Source organism: Mytilus galloprovincialis, chromosome 1 (assembly GCF_965363235.1).
Source record: "Mytilus galloprovincialis chromosome 1, xbMytGall1.hap1.1, whole genome shotgun sequence".
Classification (NCBI taxonomy): Eukaryota; Metazoa; Mollusca; class Bivalvia; order Mytilida; family Mytilidae; genus Mytilus; species Mytilus galloprovincialis.
Window position 1 is genome coordinate 74,919,559 of NC_134838.1, and position 11,783 is coordinate 74,931,341.

An 11,783-nucleotide genomic window follows, 5' to 3' on the forward strand; every position below is an offset into this window, starting at 1 on the left:
GTAAAATTTACAAGAAGTGGTGTGGAAGAGAGGTATAGATTGTTGGATAAAGAGAGATAACTCTGTATTTCTACTTTTACCAAGTAGATCGTGGTTAGAGATTATTCAAAATTGCTAGGTGTTTTTTCTCTGCAAAATCGAGTTTTAAAAAATCACACAGCAGAGATATAATTTTGTTTTGTCTTCGTTCAACAGATTAGCATTGAAAAAAATGTTGAACATAACTGTATGCATATGTGTGGATGATTAAAGTGGCAGTAAAAGATCTCAGTTATATAATTATAATTAATCAAGAATGAAATGATTACTTTTTTCGATTCAATTCTTTACTATTTTAAAATAACCTTGTATACCAGATAATGAGTATTCGTTATAATTTTTGTAAAATTACATTTTAAAATATGACCTTAACAATGTTTAAAGATTCAAAAAAGGCTCAAAATATAGCTTTTTGTTTAAAAAGAATACAAATATTAAACTGTTACCCCACTACATTGTGTTTCTAAAGTTATTGTATTTAGGGATTATATTTTTGTGGGCATCAATTCGGCGATTTGAATGTTGAAAATAAAATTGTATGGCGCGCGACGCGTTGAGTGTTTTTCTTCATAAGTATTATATTTTTATTTCATATCCAACAGCCTATTTATTGGGGTAACCTTAGATCTAAGGATATATTGTTCATGACGCATGAAGCAATTATAATGTAATCTTAATGTATACATACTCTATGATGAATTAAAATTTATATTGAGTCCTCCTACATAAAATGCAAACATTTGATAAAGTTATACCACATCCTTATACTTAAAATTATAAATACACAAAACAAGAATTAAATCGATATTACAAAGAAACTTACCACGATTACATGATTAAAATTTAAAGTACAAATGTAGACAAGTGAACCTTTAAATGTCACCGCAAAACATATGTTTTCTTATAATTCTTCAAAGTTGTCCATACAGGGCGAATTTAGAGGGTTTTTATGTTTTGTTTTGTTTTGTTTTGTGTTTTGTATATTTATTTTTATTTTTTTGTATTTTTTTTTTTTTTTTTTTTTCTGTTTTGGGAGGGGAATATTTCAATGTGTTCACTTGTCAATACTATATATCTTGAAGATATAGTACATAAATAACGTGCAGCATGTGAGTGTCATGTTCCTATTCAAGATCACGGTTCCACTTTAACTATTTAAAGGCAGATTTATTTTGTTTAGCCTGGTATGTAAAAGGCAACAGCAATTGCTTAAATGAAGAAAGATATAAATAAAATATCCATTTAATTTCACGAACATATCTTTTAAGAACATTTATTTGTTATATCAGCATGTTTTGTCATCGTGAGAAATATGGTTTCGTCTACAAAAGACTCATCCGTGATGCTCGAATCCAAAATAGATTAAAAGGTGAAATGAAGAACGAAGTTCTATACGCAATTTAGCAAAAACATATTAATTAGTTGTTATTGTGTTTGAACGCGCGAGTACTCTCAGATCTGTACTTATTGTTTTTTAGTTGTTTGGATGAACTAGCTATAGTACCCGTCCATGTCCACTCTGTGTTTTTCGTATTTCTATTTGTATCCATCTGATGAGTTGAGCCTGATTTTTATAGGTTATTCTTAAGTTGTATACTGTTATACAACTGTCCCAGGTTAGGGGAGGGTTTGTGTCTTCATACTAATTTAACCCTGCCACATTCTATATGTGCCTGTCCCGAGTCAGGAACCTGTAATTGAGTGGTTGTAGTTTTTGTTCTTTCTTATGTTCGTTTTTTGTTGTTTCTCATATTTGTTTTTCGTTTATTGTTTTGCATTGTTAGCTCTAATGTTGTGTCATTGCACCACTGTCTCAGGTAAGGGAGTAAGGGGAGGGAAAAAAAGGGGGGTTGGCATCAACAAAATATTTGAACACTGCACATTCTGTATATGCCTGTCCCAAGTCAGGACCATGTGATGATTCAGTGGTTGTCGTTTGTTGTTGTGTGATATAATTATTTGTGTTTTTTTTCTTTCTATTTTGTACATGTATTAGACTGTTAGTTTTCTCGTCCGAATTGTTATAGATTTGTCTTTAATACTGGCGATTATGCGGTGTAGGCTTTACTCATTGAAGACCTTGTTTAGTGACCGATAATTGTTAATGTATGTGTCATTTGCTCCCTTATGGCGAGTTGTCTCATTGGCAATCAAACCGCATCTCAAACTAGGTTTAATTCATCATTTTCTACATAAGAAAATGCCTGTACGAAGTCAGGAATACGACAGTTGTTAGCCATTTGTTTGATGTTTTTGAAAGAAAACTGTCTATCCTATTTATAGAAATCCTCAAATATAATCATATTTCCAACATTCATTAACAAGTGGTAGAGAACTCGGGAAGAGGAAAGGCGAACGACCTTTAGGAATTTTTCAACAAGATTGTAGAAACAGGTATTTAACAACCATGAGGTGTTTAACTAATGCTGACAAGCTAAATAACCACAGAAATATTTCAGATAGCACACAAATAGGAAACAATCAGTATCATACACCTGTTCGTTAGAATTATTCTATGTGACATGAGGAACAAGAATATGCCAGTCAAATACAATATCTAAAAGAAAGATAGCAACTACAGAAATGTCATGACGTACAAAAATGTAAGCCTGAATATCAAGCAGAAACTATTTTTATCATGAACATTCTTCCAATACTTCAGTACGAGTACGATTAGTTTATCTGTAACATCTCTGTGACAACACAAAGAATGAAACCACAAGAGACAGTCACTATTGAATTACTCATTAGTTAACAGTTTTTAATTTGCTCGCAATAGTTTCAACATGGTCAGTGAACTTTGATGTAGTATCTAACTCGTTTGTATTCACGGTAAGACTTTTGCTATTACTATTTTTGTTTCCAATACTATATAATCTAAAAAGCTCGTCTCAACTGTGTTACTCAGATAAGTCTAATGTGCCGGGTATTATTAGCTGAATGAACTGACCAGATTATAGTTCTCATGATTATCTGGTACAAAAAAATAGGAAACAACCATTTGCATTTAAGGAGGTGGTATGTTTTCTAAATAAAAAAAAAAGATCCTCAAGTTGATTAAAAAAATAATCTGGCCAAGGAGATGACAAAAAAATTATTCTGAATCCAGATTATCCCTTATATACCTTATAGTGTTAATTATTGACAGAAAAAAAAATGATTGACAGAAAAAAAAATGATTGACAGCGTTTGCACGAGAGAAAAAACTTTTGACTCGGATACCTCCCCCCTTTTTTAAGTTAAATTGTTGTTCCCTTATCGAATTGTCTGACAGAAGGGATAATACAATTGGAAGTTTGACAAGTAAGGTATGATGGGAAGTAACATTAAACTGTATTCTTATTATTTGATTGACTTATCCTTACTTAAAAACAATCTGAAGGAAAAGATATTCTTAGAGACCGTTATATCTAAAGCTGAACATGAACAATTACAGTAAATAGATATGTTTCAGATGAGATAGAAGTTACTTTTTAACAAATTGCTTAAATCCATCAAAGTTACTGGTGGAAATGTTAGCAATATTAGTAGTTCAAGTGAAGCAGGTTAATGCTAATGTATCAGTCTAGTGGGATGATATACGCTGAAATGAAAATGTAAAACAAATAATAAATAATAAATTCGTACACCGTAAATAATAGAAGCTCCAGTGGTGCATGATTACACAGGAATCAATATTAAGATATGTATCACTTGTTTGAGATGATACAACTTTAAAGAATGGATAATTCAAAAATGACTAGCCTACAAAAAGTAGAAATGAAATCGGAACATGTGTATAATGTCTGATATTTAATCGTCCCTTCTATCTTTGTAATTATAGGATTGATTGTTGGTCGTTTAACGTTCAGTGGCAAATATTTCATGAATATTCAGGACGATACTCATCGACCAATTGAACACAATCTTATTAAATGGAATTCTTTCTGGAGAAATGCTGAAATGTGTTTGTTTAAATTGACTCAGTAAACATCGAAATGAAACTTAAAGCCTCGGTCACACCTTACCGGATAGCTCGAACGGACGCCTAACGGATAACTTTTTTTCAATCCGTTGATGTCCGTTAGACGTCCGTTCTTATCCGTTAGGCGTCCGTCCATATCCGTTGCGTGTCCGTTAAGCGTCCGTTTTATCCGTTGACGTCCGTTCTGTCCGGTGGAAAATTTTGAGCATGTTCAAAACTTTGAACGGACGTCCAACGGATAAAATGTCCGTTGAACGTCCGTTAGACGTCCGTTAGGCGTCCGTTTTGTACGGTACTCGTCCGTTTTGTATCCGTTACGTGTCCGTTATGCATCCGTTGGAGATCCGGTAGACCAATTCACCAACGAACGTCTACCGGACGCCTAACGGACGCCTAACGGACGCCTAACGGATAAAACGGATATGAAACGGACATTAACGGAAGAATAACGGATAAAACGGATGCCTACTGATAGTTTATTCTCATAAAACCATGCAAGTACAAAGGTTACAGAGAAGTTGAAAAATAATATACATAAAAAACTAAATATGCATTAGAAATGCATAAAATTTAAAAATACTAGATGTAAAACGGACAAATGCCAATTGAAATTTCGCGTCAGAAATGCCAATATATGGTATGTTAGATTTTCTTGAGTGTCCTATTTATTATTCGTGATTGATCTTGGAGTAAGAGCACGTCTTCGCTACCAAACAGCTCTTATTTAGGCCAGACTCATCTTAAATGTAGCAAATATAAACCTTTTAGCTGTCGAAAGGAGAAGACAAAGGAGATGGTGGACACGACCATGGCTTAGTCCTGAAAGACGACGCAGTTTTGGTCTATATGACCAACTCATGACCGAACTTAGGCGGGAGGATCGGCATTCCTTTGTACACTTCCTTCGAATGCCCACAGAGATGTTCGACGAGATATTGCAGCGGGTTGGGCCTCGCAAAGCCAAGCAGAATACCTTTTACAGAAATCCGCTGGAACAAGGACTCAAGTTAGCAATTACACTTAGACACCTTGCTTCTGGAGCAAAATATCGTAGCATGCAGTATGGATGGAGAGTTCCGCATAACACGACATCCGTTTTCATACCAGAGGTACATAATATAAACAAATTCAGAAAATCAACTTAAACTCTATAAGACTGAATTACCACACTGCTTCTACCTTGATTTTTTTTTAATCAGAGGAGCTCTATATTTGCACACATATCATGCTTAACAAGACGCAATACAAAATAAAATCAACTAAACCAGTTAACTCAAAAAGTGACCCTCGTGTGAAGAAACGTAAAAAAAACGGATAAATTGTTCAATTTGTTTGGTACGTGTGACCTTGATAACTGTCCTACTGACCAGACCTTCCCAGAAGCAAATATTATAGCATATATACTAGATACCATGTCCATCTGACGCGCCTTTAATTTTCAGATGGTTTATTTCTTTTTATTTTCAGATGGTTTATTGCCTTTAATTTTTAGATGGTTTATTGCCTTTAATTTTCAGACTATTTTGTTCATCCGTTTTATCCGTTACGCTTCCGTTAGGTGTCCGTTTTATCCGGTACTCGTCCGTTGGATGTACGTTCGACGTCCGTTCTGTCCGGTGTGTATCCGTTTCACGTACGTTCAATGTCCGTTGTGTGTCCGTTAGGCATTCGTTACATGTCCGTTAGTACACCAACGGACTCCCAACGGATAAAAAAAATTTCAACGGATAACTTTTTTTTTATCCGTTAGGCGTCCGTTCGAGCTATCCGGTAAGGTGTGACCGAGGCTTAAGGTTATTTTTCAACTCATTTTATTTCACAGTCAATATATTTGGTCTTTTTTTTTTAAATATTATCTCATATGTTCTAATAATTGCCTTTAATTTATTTTTTAAAATATTCAAAACTTAAATCCAATTCCTGTTTTATTTATTTTATCTGAATATCTGAAATAAGTATTCTTCCCTACAAATGCCTCGGGGCAGTTGTATCTCATTTATAAAAACTCTTTGTTTTGAGTTGTAAATAGACCCAAATAATAGGATTTTCCTGCTCTTACATTATACATAAAACATGATTTATTGATTTCATTCTTCACAATTAAAAGATATTCTAATATGACGTGCTTCTTTCGCTTTATGAATAAACCCATGCTCTAAATCCAATATTATTTTTTTTTGCATATTGACTACTGCAAAATAATGAATTTGCAGCGGGATTAAACTTTTGTATGGTACCAAACCTTCTCCCTTTTCTGAAATAATAGTATAACACCACAACATAGAAAGACACAGTTATAAAATATCAATGGAAGGCTTATCTCAATCAACAAAACGCAAATTAACAAATAAATTCACTAGGGCTGTAAAAATTGGAACCGTTAAAGTTCTAATTGGAATGTCATTAACTACAAAATGTCTGAACAAATAAACATAATCAAAGCAATGCAAATGGACAGAACGAAAGAAAAAAAAGAAAACAAACCCTTAAAAACAAATATTAGAGACTACACGTTTACAAAATTTCCGATTACTGGAGTCGCTTTTGGTAAGAAAAGTATTAGAATATAGGTCAAAACTCAGAAAATTTAATTACAAACATTAATAGGTATCAGGATTACAGGAGAGAAGTCAGCCGTAAAGATAGTTGTGTCATGAGTTACAAAGTGTCCGAAATAAATAAGTAAATGAATCAGAATTTTAGTCAACAAGTATACAATGTGACAAAACAACAGATAGCAGAGAACAACACGTAATAAAGGTAAAATTAATTTACAATAAGTGATTTAATTTTCCATGCATGTTACATAATGTACAGATAGTTACACAGATTAATTGTGCAAATGAGAAAGTTTAAAATTATTTGACCAAGAACAATAATATTTTGATAATCACTCCTACAAGACATTATTAACCTAAGTAGCTTGAACGCCGTAACTGCCTTATGGTACTTAATTCTTTATCATGATGAGGTTTTTCTTTATTATGATGAGGTTTTTCTTTGTTATGATGAGGTTTTTCTTTATTATGATGAGCTTTTTCTTTATTATGATGAGCTTTTTCTCTATTATGATGATGAGCTTTTTCTCTATTATGATGAGCTTTTTCTTTATTTTGATGATTTTTCTTTATTATGATGAGCTTTTTCTCTATTATGATGAGCTTTTTCTCTATTATGATGAGCTTTTTCTCTATTATGATGAGCTTTTTCTTTATTTTGATGAGGTTTTTCTTTATCATGATGAGGTTTTTCTTTATTATGATGAGGTTTTTCTCTATTATGATGAGCTTTTTCTTTATTATGATGAGGTTTTTCTCTATTATGATGAGCTTTTTCTTTATTATGATGAGGTTTTTCTTTATTATGATGAGCTTTTTCTCTATTATGATGAGCTTTTTCTTTATTATGATGAGATTTTTCTCTATTATGATGAGGTTTTTCTCTGTTATGATGAGCTGTTAGAAGGGAATCATGGGAAATGAAGAGAATTAAGATCAAACAAAAAGAAAAATGGCAGAATCAGAAATGTTGAAAGTTCTTCGGAATGTTGGCTTGCTCCATGTCCGGGGAAATGTTTTATAAAGAAAAAATAACACCAAATATTGTCACCATGCTTTCAAAACATGAAGTGGAATGTCTTGGAGTTACTATTCCAGCGCATATTATGACACTGCTTCTCACTTCTGCCACCAACTATGTTCCTCACGACTATGCATAAGTTAGGGATTTCGTTACAACAAATACTTAAAACCTTTACTCAATTCTTTCATATATAGATATAAAGATTAGGTTTTAAAGTTTAGTTGTACCTTAAACCTTATTTCAAACGGGATACATGTAGCACATCCTCATTTTTACAGCAATGTTTTTATCGTGCCTGGAAATTTTGAAACTATCCTGATAAACTTATCAATCATTTAAATAAACTCATTCTAAAAGATTACCAATTCAGCACTGTAATAAGATCATTGAATATTGTTTTATTGGTATTGATATTGATTTTGTTATCAGTAAAATTTAAAGCAAACTAAATATTATTTTTATATACAAATACACATTCATGGATCTGCAATAGGTCGACTCCTGTATCTTAGCATTCTGTATCTCCTGTGTCTTAGCATAGCACAAGGTCAGATTTTTCTCCGACTTTTTATTGACGTCTTTGCACTAAATCCATTGGATGTATGATGTGTACTAATTGACAATTTAGACTTAGATGCACGATTTCATTTATTAGTTTTTTTTTTGTCTTTTTGTTGTTAGGATGTACAAGTATACGGCCATGTCCGCGTGTATTTGAATTATTTGTATGTTTATCCATCTGATGAGTTAAGCCTTTTCAACTGATTTTTATAGTTCGTTCTTATGTTTTACCACTGTCCCAGGTTAGGGGAGGGTTGGGATCCCGCTAACATGTTTAACATCGCCACATTATGTATGTATGTGCCTGTCCCAAATCAGGAGCCAGTAACTCAGTTGTTGTCGTTTGTTTATGTGTTACATATTTGTTTTTGTTTTTTTTTCTTTCATTTTTATACCAATATTTGGCCGTTAGTTTTCTCGTCTGAATTGTTTTTATTGTCATTTCGGGGCCTTTTATAGCGGACTATGCGGTATTGGATTTTCTTATTGTTGAAGACCTATAGTTGTTAATTTCTGCGTCATTTGGTCTCTTGTGGAGAGTTGTCTCATTGATAATCATACAACATTTTCTTTTTATATAGGTGTACCTGATGAGTTCTATGATGGATATAACAAAAACAAGATTAAAACTAGGGGAAAACAGGCCAAGAAATAGACAATGCTCATTTATAACATTGTTATTGTACGCAAAACATACTTAAAGTTCTATCAGGCTTGTGCAGAAAGGATTTCGACACAATTCACAAAGTCATCAATGCCAAAGTTGGTACCTGTCCTATTGAAATCTGCTCTCATTATTCGTTGGTCATTAATAAAATTGCAATGTCCATTGGCTCAAAAATTGGCCTTCCATCGTCCATAAGATTAGCCGCATCAATGTTTCCTTCTAATCCATAATCAACTAAATCTCGTTCACTGAGTTGTGTACCAACTAGATTCTGTATTTAACCGGCGATCCAAATATTAACTTGCCGATATGATTTTGTTGTTCTCATTCTATGGCCTGCTCAGGCTTGATTCCAAGTATCAAGTCTTCTGTTAATTTCATCCATGTAAATGTAGTGCAGGGCTATTAGATGCAGTTTATTTAGTGGATCGGAAATTCCCTGGTCTTCCAAATGATAGAATAGGTTGTAGAAATAGCACAAAACACCCTCGTTACCGTCCCTCCACAATCTCTCTATTCTCTGATTGTGCGTGCCTGGGCCTGTAATCATACTGCCGTCACCATGTTTTGTCAAAATGAAATCCGCCACGGATACATTTTCTAGTCCCTTATCTGACCAGAGGCAGATTTAGATAGGGGCCAGGGGGCCAACCCCCTTTTCTGGAAAAAAAATGGTTGATTATATAGGGAACCACTGAAGCATGACCGGAGCGGGGCCCCTCTCAGGCAATCAGTGGTACCCAATTATGAAAATTTCTGGATCCGCCACTGCTGACAGAACCTATAAAAAAAAACTACTCCAGATAGGAAGTTGTCCTCTTCAATGTAAGAAAAATCTCTTTTCTGTAGTCCAAAATGAGACATCCATCAATATATTGTTCTCTCTGAGAGTTGTTAGAAATTCCCGATGTCCGATATCTTGAAGTCCAGGACCGTAACTAGCCCCTTTTAATACTGAGGCAAAATATATTCGCCGAGCGTAGCGAGGCGAAAATTTTGGCGAGGGGTCTGGGGACCGCTTAAGGCCCACAGAAGATCTGAGAAAAATAACGCAAAATCGTGCATTCTGAGCGTTTCCCGGACTCTTTCTTATATAGAAACGCAAATCATTTTTAGCTATTTTTTCGACAATATTCTGGTCTCAAAGCAAAAACATAGATTCATTGTTATTTAAGACTTTAAAGTTTTAGGGAAATTCAAAAAATTAAAAGACCGATATGTAGGATAAAGCAAAAATCGTAATTCTCATAATCATTAATATCGGATCTGTCTGTCTGTTCTTGTCTTGTATTGTGCTGACTTGAGATTTTTTATGACTAGATTTAAATATAGTGACAGTCGTTAGTGCAGTAATATACGTTAAATACTAGTACTGCTCAAGTCGACACTAGGGACCATATTGACCTTGTTTTACGGTATTTATGATTCTCCTCTAGCAACTATCAAGATGAAGAACAGGAATAAAAACTTTGACCATTGATTATTTGTATTTTTATCTATACATTGACATTGTGTGCGATTAGCTCCCGTGCACGTGTACTTCATATTCCTTTATTTTCTGTTAAAGGGTCTGAACACGAATTAATGCAAATTCAACCCTTGAATGTAAAAGGTCATATGGCAATACATTGATGTTTTTTTCAACAAATGATTTGATACCGGGAAATTGGTGGTCTTACTTTAATCTAAACCATGTCAGCTATCTAGTTTTATCCACAGGCGCTTGGGTATATGATACAGTTATTTTTTTTCATTTTTTTTTTTTTGTTAAGATATTAAATTTTCTAATTTTATGTCATATCTATCACTTCTGTGCATATCTCACCTACAGAAAATACCTAATTTTGCAATCCGTACTAAGAAAAATTGGGTATCATGGTTTTATATACAAGAAAGGCAGTTTCGTATTCTTTGATATCAAGTTCAATTCTCCATGCAGAAACGACCACTTTTTTCTGTGTCCTATCGTTGATTCTTAAAATATTTTCTCGCATAATGCCTGGACATCAGTGGACATGCAACATTACCCAATGTGACACGTTTACAAAATATGAAAATCAACACTCAGACTAGTCATTAAGTAGGACAATAATGAACAAAAGACAAACCTGGGATACAGAAGTACAAACAATAGACCATCAACTCTGAAAACCAAAAGTAAAATAGAAACATGGATTACAAAAAATATGCAGGGGCGACATCAGAGAGTGAAGAGAACTTGCTTCTTGCAAGACACTCTCAGTGAAAACAATTTGATATGAAGACAATCTTTAGTTTTAGTTTTTTTTTTGAAATTTAAAACATGAGGCATTTGCCTCATTTGCCTCAATGTAGTTACGGCCCTGAAGTCACAATCCAACAACGATTCTAGTACATTTTTAACGACATGGTATTTTGGATAGCTATCCAAACTATAAGTTTTCACAGGTTTCATGTTTCCATACTTGATGCATTCCATTCGCAGTGTCATCATAGGATGGTAGAATGGTAACTCCTAGATATCCCAGTGCATGTTTTGAAAACATGCTGACAAAATTTGGTGTTATTTTTCTTTATCAAACATTTCCTGCACATGGATCAAGCCAACTTTCCCAAAAACTTTCAACATTCCGCCATTTTTCTTTTTGTTTGATCTTATTTCTCTTAATTTCCCATGATTCCATTCTAACAGCTCATCATAATAGAGAAAAAGCTCATCATAATAAAGAAAAAGCTCATCATAATAAAGAAAAAGCTCATCACAATAGAGAAAAAGCTCATCATAATAAAGAAAAAGCTCATCATAATAGAGAAAAAGCTCATCATAATAGAGAAAAACCTCATCATAATAAAGAAAAACCTCATCATGATAAAGAATATAGTACCATAAGGCAGTTACGGCGTTCCATACATACGGGCCCTGATTTAGTTATTGTCATACATGTATCAGTTTAAAGTGTGTGACGATTGATCAGAATTTTAATCAAGATT